General features: G+C 43.0%; 1 long non-coding RNA gene across 1 annotated transcript; it reads left to right on the top strand.

The window, feature by feature from the left end:
* Positions 1 to 8884: 8884 nt before the first annotated feature.
* LOC311519617 lies at positions 8885 to 21153 on the top strand. Its single transcript, XR_014711327.1, has 3 exons — positions 8885 to 8924; positions 17323 to 17457; positions 20927 to 21153. It is a non-coding gene; the product is annotated as an uncharacterized lncRNA (long non-coding RNA).
* Positions 21154 to 21871: the final 718 nt, after the last annotated feature.

Below are 21871 nucleotides of genomic sequence, written 5' to 3'. Positions count from 1 at the left end.
CATTAAAGGTATTCTGTGGTTGATAACTATATTAAATAAACTACAGCATGCAAGCAGCAGCTTACAGACTTTGAGGCTACAGGGTAACATATCACCAGATCTATCTACACATCTGAAACATTGTCTGAATGCCAAATGTCTCTGGTATCACTAATATGAAGATCTTACAAACCTTGTTAATACCTCAACTCTGCAGAGGTATAGTAATTTAGAATGCATATCATCAAACATGATTTCATAGGGAAACCTCCATCACCTGTATGGAATGAAAAACAGCTATAACATGTCCATCAAGGTCTAAAGAGGAGCTCTGAGATTGTATTAGCCACCTTTTAATGATTTGTCATGACTCTCAGTGCTGCTGGAGGGAAGTGTGCCTGATTATGGACCAAATAAAGAGAAGTGCTGAGCAGCAGCTCTTTGAGCCAGGACAAATCAATGAACATTGCAGGTGCTTAGTACCTTGTAGTGTCTGATCCGAAGTTTGCATCATGATCCTAACAAAATATGCACGATCTTCAATCTCTACAAGCAGGGCTCACAGATCATGCTATGGGGAGGAAGGAATATACAAATTTAGGTCCACACTCACAACTAGTGTAAATTCATGGAGGTCAATGAACCTCTGCTGATCTACACCAGCTGAGAATCTGACTCTTCAAGTCTAATATCAGACATGCAGTGTATTAAGCATTTTTCGGAGTATCATGATTCCATTTTGCTAATCTGTTTATTGTGTTGTGTTACTCCGGCATTTGGCAAACTGTTTCAATGTCCAAAACATTTCATGACAGTGCCTGTTTTAGAGTGTATGTGAAGGAGTACAAAGGCTCAGGACTTGATTCATAAAAGTAGTTATGAGAGTGTTCTGTAATTTTGTCATGGATCTCTTATACAGCAGCCAGGCTGCATGCTGAATGCTTGATTCAAAGAGAAGAATCACTGCATTACATGGCAATATTGTGACATGCTGATCAGGTGCTGGGGAGACACAAATTCACACAAAATTGAATTACGGTTATCATGGGAAAATATCCTCCTGTGCTCACTGAAGGATTTAATCACATTGCCCTAAACACCGCTTTGTCTGTTAAAACCTGTCTCAAGGAGCCAGGAGGGAGAACCTCACAGGTTTTTCTCTGAATTCTTGAGCAGGAATAGGACCCTCTGCACAGAAGTAAGAGGTTCAGCCCCAGGAGCCCACAGATTTCCCAAGATCTGCCCAGATTTCTGAGGTCTGCCTGAGGAAAGGGCTGTCAGCATGGAGGCCCTGTGACTCCACACCATCTGGAGCCTCTCCTGCTCCCTAGCAACACAACTCTAATTAATTCATGGTGCCAGTGACATCCTAGCCTGTGGCTGCTTCTGGAACACCCCTCCCCCTCTTGGGGGTACGGGGAGAGGGAGGAGAGAAGGGTTGTACTGCATGGAAGGGACTGCAGATATTAGCTTTACTGAGTATTCATCAGGTGCTTGGACAGAACCTGTGCCCCCTGCCCTGCACCAGGTCCAGCCTCATCCCCACCCGCACACAGGGGTCCCGGACTCAGAAAAGAGCCATTTTTTGGTCCCCAAATAGGGAGGAAACAGTGCCATGGGAGGGTCTGACTATTTCTGCACAAACCATTGAGGAGATCTTTTGTCTGCTGGAATTTATGCAGGTCCTACCACTCTCTTAAAAATAAAAGGGTATCAATGACAACATTAGAACAGATGCTGCCTGTGGTGTGGTCTGGTGGCCCCTTACAACAACAATTAATCCCTTCTCCATTCTCATGAATGTTTTAAAAATCCATTAGAGAATACAGGAAAGTGAAGACAGACCAGCTGTATAGTTTCAAATACATACATTAAAATATTTTTGGAGACGGGGTTATTGTCTGGATAAAATTAATTATGGGCCTAAATTTAGCATTGGTCTCTGTTTTGGGGGATTTTCACAGGGTGCTCCACTCACTGCTAGGATGGCACCTTCTCCTTGGTCACTCTGGGGAATAGCCCAGGTTGATGCCCCTTCCTGCTGTTGCATGACACCATCCCTTCTCCTCTGTCACTGTCTGCAGCCCCTCTCTCACTCCAGGAACTGCTGTGGCCTCTTTGTGCTTGGTCCTGCAGCCAGGTCATTCAGTGTTCCCACCCCCTCCCCTGCTTTCTGGCATATAGTCCTTTGAAGTCTATCACTCCCACAGAGACCCAGGCAGTCTTCCAGCTCACTGTCCCAACAGTGCCACTTCCACAGTGGCAGATGGGGGACCCTGGACCCACCCTCTATGCTGGGTTTCAGCCCAGGGACCCTACAACATGCAGCCAAGGTCTGTTCAGTCCCCAACCTTGCTGCTTACTCCCTAGGCTGCTTCCTATCCTGGCACTCCCCTCTGCCTGGGGTTTGCAGGCCTTTCTACTCCCTCCTCCCAAGAAGCAATTGTGGGCTACTTGTCTCTAATAGCCTCCAAACACTTCTCCCAGGAAGTGACTAGAGACTACCTCCCCACAGCCTCCTTCCTGCTATCCGCTCCCTGGCTTTATAGAAGCCATGCCTGTTCCTGCAGAGGTAAACTTCCCTAATCAGGGCTCTCCTCTCATCCTTCAGCCTAATAGGTTAATTGGCTCATCTGACCTCCATTAACCCCTTCAGGGCAAGTGTGGGGTCAACAGTCCATCACAGGGACTTATCTATTTTCATAACATCATAGCCAAAGACTTTACAAAACTGATTCCGATATGAAAAGAAATTAATTCTTGTGAAATGGGAATCATCATATATGTAAAAAGGGCAAATGAACTGTTGCTGTAAAGGAAAGAACATCTTTCAAAATATTGATCAGTTTAGATATTTTCAATACCACCTAGTCTCAGTTCCTGGACCTCCGTGAATGGACAAGAATTATTATAGATTTTGCTACTTTTCTATCTGCCTTTATGGCAAATACATCAGAAAGCCCAATCTTGCAAGTAGCTGATGTGCCTTCTGCAAGGTGGTCAGTGCACTCAATACACACTGAAGTCAGGAAGACTTGAGGGAGTTCAGCACCTTGCAGGAGGCCTTTACCTCCCTGCAGAATCAGGCCCATACATATGCAGCACATTGTATTATGCAATATGGCTGTATGTACACATTCAACATTCAAAACAAGAGATGGATGGGGCTGAACCAAAATCCTGAATCTGAACCCACTTGGGCTTTGAACACCTCCAAAGTACAAGTCTGGATCAGAGTTATATTTTGCAAACAGCCCATACTTTTATAATGGACAAAATCAAACCCCATAAATCTGAACTCATCCTGGTCAAGGTTTTTCAAAGTGACTAGGGATGGTGGGTGCCAATTTGGGCCACGCATAAAGGGACTTGGTTTTCAGAAGGCAAGTATTTTCTGCAAATCAATCCCCCTTTAAAATATGTCAAGTTGGGCACCCAGAAATTAAGGTGCACAAAAAACTCTAGGCACTAATGATAGACTGGACCCCAGATGTTGTGGGAAGGGCTTCAAAATTCTGGTCTGGATTTGCATTTTGCAGCTGGAGCCAATCTCTAGTCAAAATCACTACAAAGTTCTGTGCTGGAAACATACACATAGGAAATAATAACAGAAACAAGAAATGTTTCCCATGGAGAAACATGTATTCCCTCAGCAAAGTGCAAACTACAACTCACATTGTGAAGGGGCTTTGTGGTACAAATATCCAGTGAGTGCATTGTCTCTCTAGAGTTCTATGTTACAGGTAACTAGAAAGGATTTTCAAAGTCACATTGCTTTATAACTGTCCATATGTCTAAAGACTAATTAACTGTGGCAAGCTGACCATTAAGAAAAAATGTTCGTACAGATGACAAGATGACAGATGTTTTAACACAACTACAATGTCATCCTTAAAAAAAGATGTGACAAGTTTAAATTTCAATTAATTAGATAAGTTTTAGAATAGAATAGTCATTTTCAAACCACTGACCCGTATTAGACTAGGATAACAGTATTTCATATTTTAAAGAGGCATTCTACTCAGAAGACTGACTATGATTTGTAAAAAAACAGCAACTTCTTATTCAACCAATCTGCTCCCTATGTGTATTCAGACTTTACTGACTGGAGAAAATATCTACTCCTTTTTACTTCCATTGGCATAGCAGAGCCAAAGCAGCTACGAGAGCGAGCGAGAGCTGGATTCTATTTTGACTGTTTCATCACCTAGAGAACTAACTTAAATAAGTTCAGAGTGCAGCATCTGTAAAGCTGACGACACAGGAGCCAGAAAGAACTCAGCCTGACTTTCAGATTCCAGGATGAATCTGCAGAGCTACCAGTTAGAAATAAACAATTTTTTTTCCAGGCTTTCCATATTTGATCTGAAGTTAAATGCCAGACAATAAACATAAGACCTCACATTTTTTCAAAGTCAACTTTCAAAGCAGATCAACAGTTCCAGGGCCTTCATTTTCAGCAACACACACCCAGAATCGATATTCCAGCTAGAACTGAGGTAATCAGTCTTTGCTTTGACGTATTTCCTTGTAAACCATTATGCTTTAATATCTGCATTAGGGATTTTTCACAAATTTGGTCCAGACTGAATGGTCCAAATCCTGAGCTTCAACCAGGGCAGTTCAAGAGGGTGGAGTGCAAAGGTGGCCTTAATCCTCCTTTCAACACCCCAGTTCTGGGACAATCCTGGCACTGGTCCAGTCCATGGCATATGTCAAGGTTCCTTCCCCACTCTGAACTCTAGGGTACAGATGTGGGGACCTGCATGAAAGATCCCCTAAGCTTATTCTTACCAGCTTAGGTTAAACACTGCCACCACTAAAGTGTTACACAAAGAACAGGGGAAGTGCCCACTTGAAAAAGTCTCTCCCCCTTAAAATATCCCCCCAAGCACTACACCCCCTTTTCTGGGGAAGGCTTGATAAAAATCCTCACCAATTTGCATAGGTGAACACAGACCCAAACCCTTGGATCTTAAGAACAATGAAAAAGCAATCAGGTTCTTAAAAGAAGAATTTTAATTAAAGAAAAAGCAAAAGAATCACCTCTGTAAAATCAGGATGGTAAATACCATACAGGGTAATCAGATTCAAAACATAGAGAATCCCTCTAGGCAAAACCTTAAGTTATAAAAAGACACAAAAACAGGAATATACATCCCATTCAGCACAACTTATTTTATCAGCCATTTAAACAAAACAGAATCTAATGCATATCTAACTCGATTGCTTACTAACTCTTTACAGGAGTTCTGACCTGCATTCCTGCTCTAGTCCCAGCAAAAGCATCACACAGACAGAGAAAACCCTTTGTTTCCCTCCCCCGCTCCAGCTTTGAAAGTAACTTGTCTCCTCATTGGTCATTTTGGTCAGGTGACAGCGAGGTTATCTTAGCTTCTTAACCCTTAACAGGTGAAAGGGTTTTTCCTCTGGCCAGGAGGGATTTAAAGGTGTTTATCCTTCCCTTTATATTTATGACAGCATACATTAGAGCAGTCTTCCAAGGGGCAGTTCTAGCACCTAGGACATAAGGGAGCACTAGTCACACCTTCTTTTCTTTGAACACATTACCTAGGCCAGTAGCAGTAGCCACGAGCCACTTATGGTTGAACATTGCTAAGGGTTCCCCTGCAAAGAGGTATAAAACTGCTCCGAAAGCACTGTGAAGTCAGGGCCCATGCCTCTCTTCCTGCCAGTGAGAACAATTTTCTGTAGCAAGAATTCCAGCATGGGAGCAAAATTCTTGATTTTTTTGTGAATTTTGTCACAAGGATAAATTAAATATTTTTGCAAGGAAAACACTTTATGGCAAAATGACACCTTTCCAACCAAAAAACTGCCTTCACCGTCTATAACAGCCATTTAAAATTAACATTTTTAAAATTTTCATTTTTTTGGAACTCATCAAAACAAAATTTTGTCCCCCAGTTGTGCTATAAGTGATTTGTCTGCACAGCTTTCCTAGCAACAGGAGAGATAAATCCAGTCCAAAAATACTCACTTTTAATTAGTTTGGATCTGGATGCAATTTTTTTCTCTTTTCTGTCCCAAGGCATACTAAATTATGAATAATTTAAACAATCCTTTGTATATATGGCTGGGATACACAGGCTAGCAGAGTCTTGCAAGCATTCACTGTGCCAATCTGTCACCACACTTTAGCACACAGTCTGAATCTTACACAGTAAAACAAACTTCAAGGCCAGCATTTATTCATAAGCATTCAAAACCACAAAGACATTGGAAACAGGCTCACAATGTGACTATTTCCATTCAGAAAAAGCTGCATTATTAAAAGCTGTTTCAGTAATGCTTAATTGGAAGCCCTTCTGGGGTTTTGCTTCAAAAAAGCTGCTAAGAGCTATGTTATGCTTGGAGTGCACAAGAAGAAGGAAGTGCACGTAAGAATCCTTCCCCTCTCTCACACTCCTGTACAGTGGCTGGGTACCAGCACAGTTCCTGTACTCCTTAAGGGCATGTCTACACTGGCAAAATTACAGCGCCTGCAGTTACAGCACCGCTCAAAGAGCGTAGAAGGAAAACCACTGTTGTGTGTTACACTCACAGCTGCAATAACGTGTTCACACTTGCGGCACTTGCAGTGCTATTCAGAGCGGTGCACTCTGGGCAGCTATCCCACAGAGCACGTTTTTCTCTTTTGCTGCTAAGACTTGTGGGAAGGTGGAGGGGGGTGGGTCGCGCAGCATCCTGGGTCCTGTCCCAATGTCCTGTGATGCATTGCTTTGCATCCCAGCAATCCCTGTGCTTCTGTCTGCATTTGGCGCCATCTTTCAACGATTTGTGTACTGTGCACCCTGCCTCTTTCGGGCAGCAGGAATGGACTGCGAACTGCTGACCAGTATGCTGCTCACTCTGACCAACATGTCATGAGTGGCAGTGGAGTTATTTCTTAAACGACAAAGGCAAGAGGAATGTGACATCGATCTCGCCACGCATAGTAGCTACGACACGAGATTGCTTGTGGCATTCACGGAGGTGCAGACAGTGGAATGCCACTTTTGGGCTCGGGAAAAAAGCGCTGACTGGTGGGATCACATAGTGGGATCACGAGCAGTGGCTGCTGAACTTTCGCATGAGGAAAGCCACAGTCATGGGACTGTGTGATGAGCTAACCCCAGCCCTGCGGCGCAAGGACATGAGAATGAGAGCTGCCCTGTCGCTGGAGAAGCGCGTGGCGATTGCACTGTGGAAGCTGGCTACTCCAGACTGCTATCAATCGGTCGCTAACCAGTTCAGAGTGGGAAAGTCGACCACTGGAGTTGTGCTGATGGAAGTATGCAGGGCCATTAATCGCATCCTGCTCCGAAAGACCGTGATTCTGGGCAATGTGCATGACACTGTGGGTGGCTTTGTACAAATGGGCTTCCCTAACTGCGGAGGGGCAATAGATGGCACGCTCATTCCAATTCTGGTACTAGACCATCTAACCACTGAGTACATTAATTGCAAGGGGTATTTTTCAATGGTTCTCCAGTTCTTGTGGATCACCGTGGGTGTTTCACAGACATTAATGCAGGCTGGTCCAGAAAGGTGCATGATGCACACATCTTTCGGAACACTGGCCTGTTCAAGAAGTTGCTTAATGCCGTGGCTTATGAAGCCATACATGGGACAACATGACAGCAGCAAGGACTGATTCAACAACAGGCTGAGCAAGTGCAGAATGACTGTTGACTGTGCATTTGGCTGTTTAAAATCCTGCTGGCAATGCCTGTATGGGAAGCTGGACATGGATGATGACAATATTCCTGTGCTTATAGCCATGTGCTGTACTCTCCGTAATATTTGTGAAGGGAAGAGTGAAAGTTTCACTCAGGGCTGGACTGCAGAGGCTCAGGGCCTGGAGGCTGAGTTTGAATAGCCAGAGACCAGGGCTATCAGAGGGGCACAGCGTGGGGCCATAAGGATCAGGGATGTCTTGAGGCAGCAATTTAAAGCTGAAAGCCACTAATATTTATTGCTATGCTTGGGATTGCAGTGCTTGTAATGCTAGGAGGTGATTGGTGCACATGATGCAAGAAGGGTGCTTAACATAATTGTATGTTGCTTTGCAGTGCTTTTTTTGCTTTCACTTAATAGAATAAAGATTGCTTTCAAACCAACACAATTCTTTTATTAAAAGACAACAACCAGAGGAGAGAGTCAAATGAACAAATTCATCAGCAGAGAGGGGGATGGGGGAAGGGAAGGTCTCAAGAAGAGGAGGGGTCTCGGGACGACTACAGATTTGTGTATGTCCAGGGATCATACCCAACTGTCTCCTTTGGAGTACAATGCAGTGGGTGTTGTACTTCAGCAGGGCCAAACTGCAGGGGGATGGGTGTTGAGTGCAATGTGTAGTGGGAATCCACAGTGCTGGACTGTGAGGAGGGAGGAGTGGAATGCTACAGGTAGAGAGAGGAGCCAGGAGGTTGATAACGGTGTGTTGGCGGTGTGTTGGGGGGTGCATGGGAAAGAGTTTTGTCACAGCAGCTGCAGGGGAGGGCGGGCATGGAGCTGCTCAGTTTGAAGAGCTAGTATCACCTGGAGCGTGTCCACTTGGCGCTGTATAATGTTTAAGAGCCTCTCCGTGGCTTCTTTCTGGTGTGCCGCGTTCTCCTTTTGGTCCCTCTTCTCACCATCCCACGACTCCTTCAGTTCCTGTTTCTCAGCGGCAGAGTGCATCATAACCTCACAGAGAAAGTCCTTAGTTCTTCTTGTCCGCTTTCTAATTCTGCACAGCTGTTCTGCCATCAATAACAAAGAGGGAGGCTCGGCTCCCAAGGTCATCTCTGAAGTATAAATGCAACATTTTACAGAAGCAGTATTGTTTGCAACACAGACAACACTGATTCAGTGCTTTAAAACACAGCCAGTACTCACACACCTGTCACTAACTGGCTGACCCCAGACAAGCACACATGAGCCACAAGACCCCCAAAATGGTGAGTAGCCGCAGGGGCAGGGTAAATCACTCTTCCTGGACCCTGCTGTACACTGGGCACATTGCTCTTGGGGAGAGACAGCACTGTGGCGGGGGGGGGCGGTTAATCATTCCTGCATCCACATTTTCCACAGGATGTGATCATTATGGAAGGTATCTTGCTGCTGAGGGTGAGCAGGGAATCAAGGGAGGGTCTTCTCCAAGCCCGCAGCTTTTGCCCTGGCCCCATGTGGCTTGCCTCTCCTCCCCCCTCCCCCCCCATGATGGGAAAGTGGCGCAGGAAAGTTACTGTTAATGGGGCAAGAAACAAAGCAGCTCTACCAAGGAACCTGCGGCAGTGGATTGCCCAGTATCTACTACAGACCACCAAACCAGGAAGAAGAGATGGATGAGGCTTTTTTTAAACAACTAACAAAATCATCCAAAGCACAGGACTTGGTGATGATGGGGGAACAGACATCTGTTTGGAAAATAACACAGCAGGGCACGAATTATCCAACAAGTTCTTGGAATGTATTGGAGACAATTTTTTATTTCAGAAAGTAGAGAAAGCTACAAGAGGGGAGCCTGTTCTAGATTTGTTTTTGACAAATAGGGAGGAACTGGTTGAAAATTTGAAAGTGGAAGGCAATTGGGTGAAAGTGATCATGAAATGGTAGAGTTTATGATTCTAAGGAATGGTAGGAGGGAGAACAGCACAATAAAGACAATGAATTTCAAGAAGGCAGACTTCAGCAAACTCAGGGAGTTGGTAGGTAAAATCCCATAAGAAGCAAGTCTAAGGGAAAAAACAATTGAAGACATTTGGCAGTTTTTCAAAGAGCCATTATTAAGGGCACAAGAGCAAACTATCCCATTGTGTAGGAAATATAGGAAGTATGGCAAGAGACCAACCTGGCTTAACCAGGAGATCTTCAGTGATCTAAAACTCAAAAAAGAGTCCTACAAAAAGTGGAAACTCAGTCAAATTACAAAGGATGAATATAAACAAACAACACAATTATGTAGGGACAAAATTAGAAAAGCCAAGGCACAAAATGAGATCAAACTAGCTAGGGACACAAAAGGAAACAAGAAAACATTCTACAAATACATTAGAAGCAAGAGGAAGACCAAGGACAGAGTAGACCTGTTACTCAATGAGTGGGGAAAGACAATAACAGAAAATGTGGAAATGGCAGAGGTGCTTAATGACTTCTTTGTTTCAGTTTTCACCAAGAAAAGGTTGGTGGCAACTGGACATCTAACATAGTGAATGCCACTGCAAATGAGGTAGGATCAGAATCTAAAATAGGGAAAGAACTAGTCAAAAATTACTTAGACAAATTAGATATCTTCAAATCACCAGGGCCTGATGAAATGCATCCTAGAATACTCAAGGAGCTGACTGAGGAGATATCTGAGCCATTAGCAATTATCTTTGAAAAGTTATGGAAGATGGGAGACATTCCAGAAGCCTGGAAAAGGACAAAAGGGCAAATATAAAAAAGGGAAACAAGAACAACCCTGGGGAATTACAGACCAGTCAGCTTAACTTCTGTACCTGGAAAGATAATGGGGAGCAAATAATTAAGCAATCAATTTGAATACACCTAGACGATAATAAGGTGATAAATAACAGTCAGCATATATTTCTCAAGAACAAATTGTGTCAAACCAACCTGATAGCTTTCTTTGACAGGGTAACAAGCTTTGTAGATGGAGGGAAGTGGTAGATTTGGTATATCTTGACTTTAGTAAGGTTTTTGATACTGTCTTTCATGACCTTCTCATAAACAAGCTAGGGAAATACAACCTAGACGGAGCTACTATAGGGTGGGTGCATAACTGGTTGGAAAATGGTTCTCAGAGAGTGCTTATCAGGGGTTCACAGTCATGCTGGAAGGGCATAATGAATGGGGTCCCGCAGGGATCGGTTCTGGGTCTGGTTCTGTTCAATATCTTCATCAATAATTTCAATAATGGCGTAGAGAGTACACTTACAGTTTGTGGACGATACCAAGCTGGGAGGGGTTGTAAGTGCTTTAGAGGATAGGATTAAAATTCAAAATGATCTGGACAAACTGGAAAAATGGTCTGAAGTAAATAGGATGAAATTCAATAGGAACAAATGCAAAGTACTCCACTTAGGAAGGAACAATCAGTTGCGCACATACAAAATGGGAAATGACTGCCTAGGAAGGAGTACTGCAGAAAGGAATCTATGCGTCATAGTGGATCTCACGCTAAATTGAGTCAACAGTGTAATGCTGCTGCAAAAAAAGAAAACATCATTCTGGGATGTATTAGCAGGAGTATTGTAAGCAAGACACGAGAAGTAATTCTTCCACTCCACTCCGCGCTGATTAGGCCTCAACTGGAGTATTGTGTCCAGTTCTGGGCGCCACATTTCAGGAAAGATGTGGACAAATTGGAGAAAGTCCAGAGAAGAGCAACAAAAGTGATTAAAGGTCTAGAAAACATGACCTATGAGGGAAGATTGAAAAAATTGGGTTTGTTTAGTCTGGAAAAGAGAAGACTGAGAGGGAACATAACAGTTTTCAAGTACATATGAGCTTGTTACAAGGAGGAGGGAGAAAAATTGTTCTTCTTAACCTCTGAGGATAGGACAAGAACCAATGGGCTTAAATTGCAGCAAGGGCGGTTTAGGTTGGACATTAGGAAAAACTTCCTAACTGTCAGAGTAGTTAAGCACTTGAATAAATTGCCTAGGCAGGTTGTGGAATCTCCATAATTGGGAATTTTTAAGAGCAGGTTGGACAAACACCTGTCAGGGATGCTCTAGATAATACTTAGTCCTGCCTTGAATGCAGGGGACTGGACTAGATGACCTCTTGAGGTCCCTTCCAGTTCTATGATTCTATCGCCACAAGAGTTTCCTGGAGATCTCTGAGGGATATTCCCATGAAGGGAGGGAGTTTATCAACAGCCTGTTCCGCTGCTCAGACTAGGCATGCAGTGGGAGACAAGCCTGCTTTCTGCAACCCTCCTGCCCCCAACAACTTGCTTCAGCAATTCCCAAAATCAGATCCACTTACCAGGGGCCTCCTCTCCTGTTTGCGCTTTGCCAAGATCCGACTGCTGTGACTGGCTAGCTCCTCCAAGGTAGCAAAGAGCTCCTGACTGCATGCATCTCTGGCCTCCGAGTCATCCTCTGCCTCCGGATCTCCCTTCCCCTCCTGGTCCAAGATTTCCTCCTCCTGGCTTGGTCCACTCTCAACTGGCACGTGAGCCAATGGAGTATCCACAGGGGCCTTTGCAGTAGAGGTGAGGTCACCACCAAGTATCGCATCCAGCTCTTTGTAGAACTGGCAGCTCGTGGGCGCAGCACTGGCATGGCGGTTTGCCTCCTGTGCCTTGTGGTAGGCGTTCCGCAGCTCCTTCACTTTTACCCTACACTGCAATGTGTCCCTATCATGGCCCCTTTCTATCATGCATCATGAAATCTGTCCATAGGTATCATAATTCCTATGGCTGGAGTGCAGCTGGGACTGCACAGCCTCCTCACCCCAAATGCCGATGAGGTCCAGTAGCTTGGCATTGCTCCAAGTGGGGGATTGCCTGGTGTGTGGAGGAGGCATGGCCACCTGGAAAGAGGAGGAGGCAGGAGGAGGAAAGAGGAGGAGGCATGGCCACCACTGCACGCATCACCGAGCAAACAGGAAGGGGACTTTCAAATTTGCAAAGGAATGTATGGGGTGGGGATGACAGTTGGTCACCTGAGGGCAGGGCAGTAGAGTTTAAACCGATGACCAGAAAGGTGAGAACAGGCATTGTGGGACACCTCCTGGAGGCCAATCTCAGTGCTATCATCGCCATGGTGTCTACACTGGCACTGCAGCACTATAGCCATGATGCAGAAAGCTGTACACCTCTTGTTGGGGTGGTTTTTTAGAGTGCTACAACTGTGCAGTTTCTGCGCACTAAGTGGCTTGGCAGTGTGTACACCTAGGGAGTTACAGCACAGAAAGGTGCTTTACTGTGCAGAAACTTGGCAGTCTAGACAAGGCCTTAGTGTGAGATCTGCTCCCTCTTTCCTCCCCTGGGGTGCAAGAACCCACCACCACCCTTGCTTACACACCAACCCACAGAGCAGGACCAGAGAGCAACAAGGAGTATGCTGCACCATTGGAAGGGGTGAAGCAGCAAACACGTTCCCAGAGTCCAAAAGTAAGCTAGAGGAATAATTTTGCGTACTGAGTCATCATTACCGGAATGGTCCCTGGAATAGCGCAGCTCTGCGCCACCTTCAATGCATGGCCATGCCTGTAAGGCAGAATCAAAACTTAAGAAGAATGATTATTCATACCATAAATGATATATATATATATATATATTAGAGATGAGCCTGAGCCATAGAATCAGATTTTCCCCTCACTTAAGCCATTGCAATTCCATTCTCTTCAATGGAGCTGCTATTGATTTACAGGGTCATATCAGAATCTGGTCTACAAAGTTCAGATCCATACATATGTTAATCAAAGTTTGGGACGTTTTAATCCAAGGCTTTGGTTTGGGCCCATATCTAATGAATAATGAAGAAAAAATCTACATTATATCTTGGTTATTGTGAGTTTGTATTGTGGTGCCTCTGACTATCATTTTAATCCATCTGAAAAAACATTTTATTTTAGGGCCTTGGAAAGCAGACTGTAAAACCAATGTGTAGAATATGAGTAAAGTAGAACCTCAGAGTTACAACATCTTGGGCATGAAGGTTGTTCGCAACTCTGAAATGTTTGTAACTTTGAAGAAAACGTTATGGCTGTTCCTTTAAAAGTTTACAACTGAACATTGATTTAATACAGCTTTGAAACTTTACTGTGTAGTAGAAAAATGATGTTTTTAACCATTGTAATTTAAATGAAACAGGCACAGAAATAGTTTCCTTACCTTGTCAAATCCATTTTTTTAAACTTTCCCTTTATTTTTTTAGTAGTTTACCTCCTGTATTGTATTTTCTTTTTTTTTCTTTTTTTGTCTATGCTGCTGCCTGAGTACTTCTGGTTCCAAATGAGGTGAGTGATTGACCAGTCAGTTTGTAAATCTGGTGTTCGTAACTCTGAGGTTCTAGTGTATTGCTCCCAGCTATCCTATGCTATCGTCTTAAGTTTATGTTCTATCTATCAAGTCAGTCACCCCTTTAGTATTGCTTGTACAGTTAAGGGAAAATACTGACACGTGATCTCAAGTAGGTGTACAAGATTCAAAACGCAGGAGAAACACAATGTTTCTGCTGTGCAGTAGATCCAGACGTGGAGAGGCCAGACAAACAACTCAGCAACCCCACAGCACTGTGGCAAAGAACTCTGTTGAGGCTCTCTGCCACTCACGTTGAGTTGGGGTGCGGAAAGAGCCTAATTAGTGAGGCGAATAGGAAGTATGTGGAGGTGAAATTCTCCCCTCCAAGTGCAAGGCCCATGCATTGCTTAAGGCTCAGTGAAACCCTATTTTAGCATTTAAGTGGTATCTAGGCCTTGTGCAGAACCTTTGCCTTGGGGCAAATTTCAGCCAGGACAATTGGCAAGAGCCACTGAAATGAAAAAAAAGTAACATTTGTATACAGTTTGCACTAGATCTTTGATTATTCTGTGCTAAATTTCAGTGTCTTTGTTCTTTCTGATCCTGCATTTGGGGTTTACCCTCATGAATCCAGTTGCAGGACCATGACTTTAGAATCTTAGCTCTTCTTACAGACTGAGAGATTTACTGTCTTCCTGTATGTGTATGGACAATGTGTCGCATACTGTGACTGCTGTGAAAATAACAACATAAATACTAATACTACTACTAATAATACAGCTGGACATTCTGTTCTCAGTTACAGTGGTGTAAATATAGTGTAATATTAACTTTTGAGAACTTGCTCTAAATTTACACCAGTGTATCTAAGTAACATGTAGCTCGAAGACTAAAGTGAAAGATAGTTTAGAATCCAGGTAAGACTATTAGGTAGCTTAATTAGGTCTAGGTAAAAATTAATGTTCACTAAAATATCAGGCCAGATTCACCATTGGCCTCACTTGGTGCAACTACATAAATTCAGTGGAGCTGCATATGCTCCTACTAGCTGCAAATACAGTTAATCACCTATCTGCCAATCCATCTACTTAAGATATCTAGCTATCGCCTTGGTTTCTAAACCCGTATGCTTAATCTACAGTTTACAGCAGATTAGCACTTTGACATAATTTAACATGGACTGTTGTTGAAAAATATACTAGATTATAAAATTCTGAAGATGTAGCTGTCGAAGCTCAGAAGATGAAAATTATTTTTCTGCATTAAAGGAAGCAAAGATTTGCATTAACAAATTGATGTTTGTGAAAACTGCAGATTTTCATCAGCTAATAAATACAAATGCTAATTCTTAGCTCTTACACAATACTTTTCATCTGGAGATCTCAACACACTTTACATAAGAGGGTAATTATCATTATCCCCATTTACTGATGGGGAAAAAGAAGCAAAGCACCCTGAAGTTAAGCGATCAAGGTCATGCAGCAGATCAGTGCTATAGCCATACAGAATCGTCTTCTGACTCCTAGTCCAGTGCCCCGTCTCCATTCCCCACAGTCTTCTGAAGTGCACTTAAATTGTGTTCTGCCTCCCATTGTACAAATGATGTACGGGGCTTGAAAGAAGCCAAGCCTTTGAATGGCCCACATAAGCAAAGAGCATAATAGCCATCCCTGTGAACAAAGACTGCTTAGTCCTTGCTCCTTCCTGAGAGTAAATGCATGGGAAGGAGCTAAGGCTATGGCCTGGCCCTCATTCTGCACCCAATCTACACCATCTGTGTGGTTCCCCCAATCCTCTGCACAGCGAGAGGTGCTGGGAGCGACTGTGCCTCCTGAGCCACAATCTCTCCCAGTGCTCCTCCCGGGACAAAACAGCTTCATACCCATTCTCCAACTGGGCCCTCATGCAGGCTCTGCACTGGGCTCAGGATTGGGTTTTTGTATCAATTATTTGTAAGACATTTCTCAGGACAAACCCAATAACCATGAAAGACTATTCTACCCATTTCTGATTTACTGTATTAAAAAAAAGTGCTTCCTAACATTTCTTCTGAGTCTTTATTTTTTCTCCATTGCAGTTTATATTTTCTTCTGCCAGTTGGATGAACTGAAGAAAGCAATAATTTAAAATCCAACTGCTTTAATTCAATTGCATCAACAATCCAAAGAATCTCTCATGCAATCCTGGAATCAGAGTAAACAAAGTATAGGTATTCCTCAAACGATCTTGTTGTAGATTAAGCAAATCCTGACTTTACTGTCTTTCGGTATGAAACTTTTGTTCTTTTCAGCTGGCTTTCCTTTTAACAACAAACCGAAAAATAGGGATCAACCTCAATTTTCTCAGGGCTTGTCTACACTTACTGGGGGATTGACGTGTGGCGATCGATGCATCAGCAGTCAATTTAGCGGGTCTAGTGAAGACCCACTAAATCGACCGCAGATCACTCTCCCGGTGACTCCTGTACTCCACCTGAATGGGGAGTTGACTGGAGAGTTTCTCCCATCGACATAGCGTAGTGTGTCCCCCGCGGTAAGTAGATCTAAGTACATCGACTTCAGCTACGTTATTCACATAGCTGAAGTTGCGTAACTTACATTGATCTCCCCCCCACTCTGTGGTGTAGACAAGGCCTCAATACTTCAAATTAAACAAACAAACTTTATGAATACATTGTCCTTACTGGATATGCACAGGATTTTAAATAAGATCATAAAGGGGATTATGTAACTGGTAACACATAGTATACCTTTAGGTTTATATTCTGCTACACTAAGACCCCTATTTAGAACTCATTCTCTTTTTTAAATGTATATAGGAGCTTTGTCTGAAGTGAATAGGACCCAAAGTGTTCTTACTGCTTCCCTGTACACTACTGGAATTTGTAATTCTTCTTCCATTACTTGCTGTAAGCAATATAGGTCTTTAGCATCTGTTCCATCTCCATCTGAAGTTAATGTAAGTCTTTCCATTGATATCAATAGGAATTGAACTGGATCCTTGAGATCCTTACTCAAAGCTCATTTTAAAAATCCTTATAATCATTCATTCTGTATTTGTCTTAATTGAATACTGATCTTGAGACCTGATTGTCTAATGGCACCTTTTTTATTCTAACTTTTGTGTCTCTCTTAGTTGGAGCATTTAGGGCTGTTTGTCAAACCAATGCACTTCACTAACACTGCAGCATCTAAAGCTCACATTTCAATCAATCTGTTTTGTTGTGTTAAATCATAAATACTCTGTTTTAGCCACTGTGGTGGTTGTGCATGCTTTTTTCCCCCCTTTTGGTTAACAAATGTACCTGCCAACTCAGCTTTTGAAGCGTTGCTAATATTTCTCAGCTTCATGTTGTGAAATATTTTTTGTTTCCTCAGAAACAGATCTTCAGGACCACATCACTACTATAACTCCCTGCTGCTTTTCAGGAGCAGTTTTATGGATAGTCACAGCAGAAAGAACCCTCAAGCCCTTTTTTCCCTCCCATCCCCCAATGAATCAGACTTGACAAGGTAATTTTGAACAACTCTTCTGACTGTACAACTTGGATTTTTATCAGCGGGAAAAAACATAAGTAGCTCACAAAATAAAAGTTATAAACCTGTTTTCTCACTGACTTGCTAAATAGCTCTTGTTGAGAAAGTTCACTGACACTGAGTCAGGGTCCAAAATACATAGATATGAAATGGTCAAAAACTAATGCAGAGAAAAAGTTAACAGGCGGTATCCAGGTGAACTATATTAACCGTACATAGGAGGTGTTCTAAATATCCCACTGCAAATACAACAGTGTTAGCAGAAATGAAGACAATGATCTTCAAAATTTTTCCTTGATTGGCTAAAGCCAAACAGAATTAAGATCAATTCTCTGAAAACATAAGGAATATTAGTGTTCAATGTATATTGAGATTCAGATTTATCACTGTCTAACAGTGATAGTACACAGGGTTAACACTTGGGATCTGGCCCTGCATGGGAGGGCACTGTGCTTCCTGCACAATATATTATGATCATGTCTTTCTCTGATGGCTGAGTCCTGCAACTATAACTTGCTATTTACTTGCAGTTAAAGGAGTTCTCCTTTGGTATAAGTGGTAGAGGCACGTGTTTTCAATGCTGAAAGTCCCAGATCTGCCCCAGTGATGACTATGGTGGCAATGCATACAAGCCTTCTCAGGAAATCTACAGATTGACTCCATATAGGGGAGCCAGCTAGATAGTGGAGAGCAGTAGAAGAACACAGCCTGACCATAGTTCCTTTCCAACCAACCACGACTGCTGAATGGGGGAGCTCCAGAAGTGTGGCAGCCACAATCCTGAAAACCCCATTCAACATTTATAATATTTAGTACCTATGATGATTCTTACATCAACATCAGTGTATGAGGATTCACCAAACATAGATGAACACATACATAGGAGGTCAAGACAATGTGAGAATCACAAACGCAGGTTACATGTGGGATAGACAAGACTGTCCTTGACCATTGCAAGCTGTTGTGTCCTTGCTCTGACCTATTCATATTTTTCACATAAAGGTGTGAATGCACCTTGTTTCTAAGTGGTTAATGGTGACATGACAAATCTGCCACCACCTTGCTCTGTCATGGACTGTTGCTTCCCAGTTGCTGGGGTCAATTTCACATGCTTTTAAGTTTGACTTCAGTGTGTCTTTATATTGTTTGTTTGTACTGGCCACCATAAGAACAGGTGTCTTGCTTCACCTGAGCATAAAATAGGGCTTTGGGTAGTCTTGAGTCGGCCATTCAAATGACAAACCCAGACCAATGCAGCTGAGCTTTTATGAGCAAGCTTTGAATGGCAGACATTTGACAAGAATTAAGGATTTCAGTATTGGGAATCTTGTCCCACCGTTTCACCCTGCGAACAGACTGAAGACCATTCCAACAGTAGTAAGATAGTACCTAAAACACTCTTTCAATCTTCACAGTGCTGTGCAACCCTTATCTAATTAATCCTCATAACATCCCTCTGAGGTATATATTATCCATGTAGTACAGATGCGGAAACTGAGGAGTCAGAGTCCACCTTTCTAGGTACTTATAGTCTCCAACACAGTAGTATGTGAGTGTCTCACAAAGATTAAGGAATATTTCATCATTACAAGCTTGTGAGGTTGGGAAGCTGAACTGAGGCACGGAGAGATTAAGGCCAGATTTTTAAAGGTATTCAGGTGTTCGGCGCTCCTAACTAATATTAGGAGCTTACACTCTTGTCTACACTATAAACTTTGGTCGACACAAGTTATGTCAGCCTAAAGACACTGCAGTTACTATATTGCTTGTGTGTATGCATACGCAGTTGTTTGCATCTGCACTGCGCATGCTCACCAGCAGTGCTTGTGTTGTTGGTGAACTGTAACAGAGCAACAGACAGCATGCACATCCCTATTTTGGCACCAGCTTATCTTGCCACAGAGATCATCAATAGAAAAGGCTACTTTGTCAGTGGTTATGCAAGCACTGGTGGATCATTGGGGATATTTCACCAATATCACTATGGGCTGGTCAGGGAAGGTGCATGACGCTTGCATTTTTAAGAATCCAAAACTGTTCAGAAGCTATAAACAGGGACATTCTTTCCTGTCCAGTGGATTACCACTGGCAATTTGAAATGCAAATAGCAGTGATCCTGGGGTACCCAGCCTACCTCATGCTCCCCTGGCTCATAAAGCTATGAATTATGCAGTGCTTGCTGTACATTTATAATTATTACACTGGTTTTTTACTGAATCTATGAGTTCTGTAGTTCTGTACAATTTTTACAACTAATGGGTATTTTGAATAGCTCCATGCATTCTGAAATAAAGATTAATTTTTTCCAAAAAAATATAAATGCATTGCATACCAAAAAGAGTGCAAAAATAATTTGCAATTACAAATTAAGAGAACAGACCTTTAACATTTGAATGGTAGAAAATATTCATATCCATTTCAGTCCATTTTGGCTACATGTACACGAACTGTTGCCCTCACAGGTTAGTATTTGTGAAGCTACGGTTGTCCCACATTGGAGAGGTAAGGGTAGTGTTTACTGCCTGAGAATCCCCATTATGTCCTCCTTCTCCTTTTCCTGCTGGGATTCCTGGGCCTGCCTGACATATTCACCCTCCAGAACCTCTGTTCACGGTCTGATGCAACACTGTGTCAAAGTCAGATTCAGGACTCACATAATTTGTCAGACCACACTGTTTATTAGCAAAGCGCTTTGCCAATGCACCCAGATATGTGAGCCCCTCTCTGAGGCTCAAGCTAACTTATTTATACAAATAAACCAAAGCCAATTTAACATAAGAGACAAAAGGAAGCAGAAACTGACAAATATACATACATATCTTATTTGCATACTAACGTTTACCAATCTCCTAGCTCAGTAGGAGCTCTAAGTTAATTAGTTTGAGGACCCATTGTCTCACACTCCTTAATGTTTCTCTTCCTGACAACTATATTTTAACAAACCCTTCAAGTAGCATTTCTTTAATGAATTATAATTTCAATATAATTCATTCTACTGTCACAACTGCCTTGCAGGATCTTACTAAACATATCTTCCCTAGTGCTCTTCTTTCTCCTCATCAGGGTCAGGCGTTCTGCAGGTGTGGAGGGGGCACCCCGCAAGGCCACAATGGCAGCAACCACAGATAAAATGAATAGATGTATCGTATTTTCAGTCACAATGGAAAGTTTCAGAACTCCCCCCTCTTATTCCCATAAGCGTTTTAAGTAAGATCTGCTTATTGACACTTCAGCTTTGCAGCGCCTCTGCACAGCTTCACTCTCCAGTCTGAGCCAATAGAAGCCAGGGCTGAGGGAAGGCAGAAACAAGGAGGGAACTGTTTGGTTGCATGAAACAATAAAATTTAGGCCCCTATTTTCATGCGTACAAGTACAGGGCAAAGGCACGGAGTACTGGCACTGTTTTCCACAGGCGGTGGTGATTTTAGCTATCTCATTCCTGCAGGTAGCAAAGGGACAGAGAGCACAGCTTCTGTTGGCATCCCAAAACTGGCTAGGCCCATATGCCACTAGCCTGTTTACTGCAATGGTGCCTGCTGAAGTCATTGGGAATGGCCTGGGAAAGTATCCTACCGCGGAGGAAGAAATAAGGCTGCCTGCCATCCCTAGAAACCTCCACGAGAGGATTGCAGAATACCTCCATGAAAGATTCATCGAGATCTCGCATGACGATATAAGGAAGAGCCCTATGTACATAAACAAACTGCTCCGCATGCAATGGCTGCCTAATCCTACAAGGGAATTAAAAACAAATAACTCTGCTTGTTGTATTGTTACATCTTCTTGTATGAGTAAAACAGTGAGAAGTTGATACCTGTGTCCTGCTAACTTGGTGTTCGGCTGGGCACCATCTTTATTTTTAAACACTGGTAAGGAAAAATGCATGAACAAAGTTACCCAAGGTTCCTTTCCCTTCATTAAGCTTGTTCATCTTTGGCTTGTGGGACTTGCCAGATTGCAATGGAGTATTGAAAAAAGATACTAGCTCATGGCATAGATGGACTCCCTGACGCGTGTTCCCCTTCCTCCTCTTCTTCCCCCTCCTTGATGTTCAAGGCAGGGTTTGGTGTCTCAGCATGTTCATAGGTATTCACAATGGTCTGCAGGGTATTGGTGCTCTTTCCACCAAGTATGGCATACAGCTCATTCTAAAAGTGACAGGTCTGTGGCTTGGCACCAGATTGATTGTTGGCCTCCCTGACCTTGTGGTATGCCTGCTGAGGTTCCTTTCCTTTCATGAAGCACTGCTTCTGATCCCTGTTTTACCCCATTGCCTATTCAATTTTTTTGTAGATGTCTATGTTTCTATTACCTGTTCATAGCTGTGCTTCCACAGTCTCTTCTCCCCACAGACCCAGGAGATCCAATAAAGCCTGTCTATTCTAGGCAG

Source organism: Lepidochelys olivacea, assembly GCF_965140295.1.
Source record: "Lepidochelys olivacea isolate rLepOli2 genome assembly, chromosome: 4".
Classification (NCBI taxonomy): Eukaryota; Metazoa; Chordata; order Testudines; family Cheloniidae; genus Lepidochelys; species Lepidochelys olivacea.
Note: the sequence above shows the minus strand (reverse complement) of the source record. Positions and strands in the feature narration are given on the sequence as shown.